The 5,778-nt window shown below is 48.1% G+C and overlaps 1 pseudogene; it reads right to left on the bottom strand.

Moving 5' to 3' along the window:
- Positions 1-2,799: 2,799 nt before the first annotated feature.
- LOC120510554 lies at positions 2,800-4,701 on the bottom strand (annotated as a pseudogene).
- Between the last annotated feature and the right edge of the window lie 1,077 nt (positions 4,702-5,778).

Below are 5,778 nucleotides of genomic sequence, written 5' to 3'. Positions count from 1 at the left end.
CCACGTGTCCTGCAGGCCACATTCACCTGCCCTTGTCTGTGCTTTGCTGCTTGTCCCTCAGAACAAGGAGGGCTGCTGTTGTGTTTGTGGGGTTCCCAGGTGAAAGAAGGAATGATGAATCTGACTCCATGTTCTCAGAAGGCTAATTTATTATTTTATGATCTATATTATATTAAAGAATACTAAACTAAACTTTACTAAAGACTACAGAATGGATACTTACAGAAGGGTAGAAAGATAATAATGAAAAACTCGTGACTTTCTCCAGAGCCTCGACACAGCTTGGCACTGATTGGCCAAAGAGTCAAAACAATTCACATGAAACCAATGAAACAATCACCTGTGGGTAAACAATCTCCAACCACATTCCAAAGGAGCAAAACACAGGAGAAGCAAATGAGATAAGAATTGTTTTCCTTTTTCTCTGAGGCGTCTCAGCTTCCCAGGAGAAGAATCCTGGGCAAGCCCCTTGATTTTTCCAGAAAATATGACTGTGACAGGCTGCCCATCCCAGGCAGGGATGTGACGCCTTTGCCACATCCCTGCTCCCCCATTCCCTCCCCAGGCCGTGCTCTGCAGCCCAGCTCCTCTTATACAAGCAGCATTTTCCCTTTGTTCCTCCTAAATTGCAGACTATTTTTTTTTCCAGGCTAATTCTCTACTGCGTCAAGCTTGTTTTGAAGTCCCAGCCCATCCTCCAAAGCTCCTCCAGTCCCTCCCGGCTCGCTATCATTTGCAGCTGGAAGAAGCAAATTTTCTATTCATGCAAGTAATTATTAAAAAAATATTTTGAGCAGCACCAGGCCTGGGACAGATCCCCAGGGAGTCCCAGGCTGTGTATCTCCTCGCTTTCCTGGCGGATCATAAATAACTCCTGTGAGCAATGTTCCCTCCTTCCAGCACTGCTTTCCTCCAGCTCCGCGTCATCTGTCCCTGCCATCTTCCCTCTTCCAACTGTGCTGGAGCTGCAGGGATGTGAGCTGGTGTCTTAAATTTAATTTGAGCTTCAGCTTCTGGATTTGGGTCTTACAAAACCGTGGCCGAAGGTGCCCATGGTTTGTTTTCCATACCCACCCTTGGAGCCTTGGTGTTTCTAAACCCCACTGTAAATTTAGCCTTGAAAAGCTGAACTTTCTACCCTGAGACACCTCTTTGAGGCCTTCACTTCACCCCTGCATCCTTAGGATCATAGAATTAGGGAAAACCTTGTGTTGGAAGGGACCCTAAAAGTTCATCCACTCCTACCCCCCTGCCATGGGCAGGGAACCTTCTCTGCTGAAGGTTTCGGCACAAATACCAGCAGTTAATGGGGATTTTGGACACTAATATAAATCAGATTATTTCTGTGTGATCTTCATCCTGGATTTGTTGTTTGGTTTTTTTGTTGGTGTTTTTTTGTTGTTGTTGTTTTTTTGTTGTTTTTTTTGAGTGTTGTGTGTGTGGTTTGTTTTTCTGGGTGTTTTTGTGTGGGTTTTGGGTTTTTTCTTCTGGTTGGTTGGGTTGGGTTTTTTGTTGGTTTTCTTTTTGAGCATTATATAACATGGCTTAGGCAGGGGAGGAAAACTCACTGAATATTTCCTGTATGTGAATATTTCCAGAGTAAGGTGGTTTCTTGTTTTTCACGTTACCAATTTCACTGAATCCCACAATGTTTTGGGTGGGAAGGAACCTTAAAGATCATCCCATTCCAACCTCCCTTCAACCTTCCACTATCCGAGGGTGCTCCAACCTGGCCCTGGACACTTCCAGGGATCCAGGAGCAATCACAGTTTCTCTGGATGCTCCTGTTTTGATGGATCCTGTGGATTTCAGGGACCTAAAAGCCAGAGGGCAGAGAAGGGGTGTAAGATTGATCACAAAGGGGCAATGAAATTATTGCAGTTCCTATGTATCTGCTTTACAACTCCAGCACTTCCACAGCAGCCTTAAAAATCAGGATTATCTAAAGAAGAAAAAGTAAGAATCTGTTCTAAAAAGACAGATAAAAGGCAGGACTGATAATGTGGGGGGGTTGAAAGATGGGTTTTCATTTTTCAGTGCTGCATCCCTGAACAGAAACTCCTATTTGGGGCAAAGTTTCCCCAACTCCCTGGAGACTCTCTTGAATATAAATGCATCTCCGGGTATTTCCTGTAATTCTTGATAATTATTTCAATCAAGGTATCAATTTATGACTTCCTGACTAATGAAAAGCTGCTCCTTGCTGCATTCTCCTTTGATATGCAAAGCTGCCTTTGAGCTGCCAGCCCCGTGCTGGGCAGACCCTGCAGATCCACACCTGGCAAACCCAGGGGTGACACCAACGCCCTTCGGAGCTGTCACAGGAATTCCACCCTTAACTTTGCACACAGGAGCTGTCAAACCCACCTATGCATTGGATGAGGGATGAAGTTTATTGCTCATTGAAGTTTATTGTTTATTTATTGGTGAAGCCTGAAGGTGCTGAGCAGTGATCCAAGTGATAAACCCCTGGTTTTTCCAGGAGCAAGGAGACCACCAGGCACCACAAAGCAGGGCAAGATCCCTTCCCAAGTCGGGTGTTTGGCTGCTAAAAGAACCCACGTGGAAGTCGGTGGAGTAGCAGAATCTCTGCACAGCCCTGGGGGTCTCTGGCAGCCCCCCAGGAGGGCACTGATGGATGAGCATCAGGCAGATCCTGAACACAGCAATGCCAGGGGAAGCAGCAAGGGCTGGGAGCAGAGGATTTGGGAACACACACAGACTTTACAAAGAATGCCACGTTTTACACAAATCACCCTGGTTATTTACACCTGGCCCCAGGACAGACCCGGCCACTCCTCAGCTCTCTGCAGGCTCCAGCTCCATCTTGAGCTTTTGGCTTCCCAGGACTTGTTCATCAAAGAACTCTCTCTCTCTTTTGCTCACACGTGGTTCTTTAATGCACTTCTCTTCTGCCTTCTCATAATCAATGTCATCCACTGCAGCAATGGCACGGATGGTGGCCTCAGGTAAAAGCACATCTGAGATGAATCTGATGCCATCCCCCAGGATGTGGTGCAGGTTCTTGGTGTCCCTGTCCACCTCCTTCATGTACCCAACCACCAGGTCCAGCTGCTCCTCATCCTCCAGGTAAATCTCCACACAAGTTATGTACCAGCTGGAATTCAGGAATTTCTTCAGCCAGTGGGATTGTTTCCCCACTTTTCAAGATGCCCAGGAGATATTCTTCAGCCCCTTTGGTCTTCACTATGAACTCCACTGGCTTCTTGTCTGGTCCTGTCAGGGAGGAGTCTGAGAAAGGCTGTCCAGCCCCTTCCTCCCCTGTGTTTGGGAATGCCATCTGCACCACACTCTGGTATCCCTCTTTCCTCACTGGCTAGCTGATATGAGCAGCAAAATACTCCAGGAGGGACCCGGTGAAAGCATGACAGCCCACTGGGATTCAATAATCCAGGATCAGCTGGAGGCACCACTGGATTTCCCTGGAATAGTTCCATTTGGCTCATTCAGTGAGCTCCTGCTTCTCCTCACAAAGTGCTTCAGGCTCTTCAGAGACACTGAGAAACCTTTTTTCTTCTCGTTTTTGGTGCCATCTATGAAGAGCACACAGGCCCTCTGGTGCTTCCTCCTCGCTGCTTTCACCGCCGCTGGCCAGCACGGACACTGCTGCAGCTTGCACCACACCAACGTCCCTTCCTCAAAGAATCTGGGTTCTCAATGGGACAGAAAACTTGGGAAATTTTCCTCCTCTTTGGTGACCCTCCAACCCAAACCATAGGACTCTACGATCTCTATAATTTGATGATAATCTCACGCTCACTGACCTCATCACCTTCAGGATTTGCTGCCCTCCCGAAGGGTTGAAAAGCTCTCAGGAGCCTTCCCTTCTCCAGGCTGGATGATCCTGAGCTGCCATCTCAGCTTGCAAAGCAGCTGCCCCATCCCAGTGGTCATTGAATTGTTTTTTCTTCTTCTCCAACACCAGCTCGCCCCCCTTGGAGATCAGGGCTGCAGAGTTATCGAAATGAGAACACATCAGGGTTTCCTGCAGCAGCAAAGTGATGCCTTCAGCATTGGATGTGTGCAGGGAAGGCTGAGAAATAACAATTTCTTGTCTCCTTTTAGCTGCCACCTTGAGCACTCCTTGGCCACACGCTGAGCCAGTGATTTCTGGGGGCAGTCCAAGATCTCAGCTCGTGGTGCCAGTCCCAGCCTTGGCATAGCACAAGAGTTGTTCATATCTTTTTTTCTCCAGATGCTTTACTTTATCTATTCCCACATCAAAGCTTATTTGAAATTTCTTCTCAGCTTTTTCTGTTTTTAAGAGCCTTTTGGAGTTTCTTGCCCTCAGTGTGGCACTTGATGCCCTCAGAAGATCTCTCCTGCAGAAATGGAGATGTGGGACTGCTCTTGTTCCTGCGAGTTGTGGGTGAGGATGTTGAAAAACCCTGGACTCAATCTCTGCTGTACCACACCCTGGACTCATTTCCATCCCAAGAAATGACCATTGAACCTCTTGCTTTCTGTTTCTTTCACCAGTTTTCAAGCAACAAAAGGACTTTTCCTCCAGTTATGTGGCAACATGGTTTCTTTAATTGTGAAGAGTTGTGAAGGGCTTAAAAAAAATTAAATAAATCAGTAAAATCCTGTGGTTTTCCCACCTAAATCATAGAATCCATGTGCTTTATCAGGAAAATGTTAAATTTTACTAAATTTACTTTTGTCTAGTGCCCTGAACATCGCAGGGGTTAAATTGTTTGTGCAGGAAAGCAGTAGCCAATAATGGCTGGAGAAAGGCCTGGTGGGAGAATAAAAATATTTCTTTTCCCCAAAATGTTGAAACTGCCAAGTCAAGTTGTTAATAGAGATTGTTCCTCCAACACAACAGCAGTGAGGACAACTTGGCTTGGGCTGCTTGGCTTGGCTCAGCTTGGCTTGCTCGGTGCATGCAGAGCACAGACCTTGGTTGTAAAACCTGCTCTTAAATAACTCTCAAATAAGCCCTTTTTCACCCAAAACGAAGACCTGGCAATGTTCTGCTGTAACTCATCCAAAGGGATGAGCAAAGCCAGCTCCAAAAGCAGGGTCATGGCAGCTGCTCCTCAGCTGTAACACGTTTAGGTGACCCAGCTGTCCCTGGATCCCTGGAAGTGTCCAAGGCCAGGCTGGACAGGGTTTGGAGCAACATGGGATAGTGGAAGGTGTCCCTGCCATGGCAGGGGTTTGGAAATGAATGATCTTTAAGGTTCCTTCCAGCCCAAATCACTCTAGAATTCCGTGAAAACATCCCCCAAGGCCCCGGTTCTAATGAGTCTCGCTGCTAACGAGTCGATGTCTGCCAAGACCAACACAGCCGGGGATGCGCAGACGCTGAAGCCACGCTGAGCCAGGCAGCGTGCAGAGACACAGCACAGCCTCACCTGGCTCCAGTTCTGGCAGCCAGGAAGTACTTCTTGAAGTCCAGCAGCTGGGCAGATGTTTGGGCTGTGGTGGATGCAGCTCCAGCGTGGGCCAGGAGCCTGCCCCAGCGTGGGCTCCCCACGGGGTCACAGGGTGCTTTGAGCATCCCCCAGCTCCAGCATGGGCTCCTCCATGTCCTGCATGGATCCATGGGCTGCAGGGGCTCTCCACGGGCTGCACCATGGAATCTCGGAGGAATCACAGCTCCAGCACCTGCAGCAGCTCCTGCCCCTCCTCCTGCAGTGACCTGGGGGTCTGCAGGGCTGTTCCTCTCACATATCCTCACTCCTCTTGATGCCTTGTGCAGGCTGACCTAGAACAGAGACTGGACAGAGCTAAAGAATAAAGCAGGGATTG

This window comes from Passer montanus, unplaced genomic scaffold, assembly GCF_014805655.1.
Source record: "Passer montanus isolate IOZ18808 unplaced genomic scaffold, ASM1480565v1 scaffold59, whole genome shotgun sequence".
Taxonomy (NCBI): Eukaryota; Metazoa; Chordata; class Aves; order Passeriformes; family Passeridae; genus Passer; species Passer montanus.
This window is presented reverse-complemented; position numbering and strand designations above follow the sequence as displayed.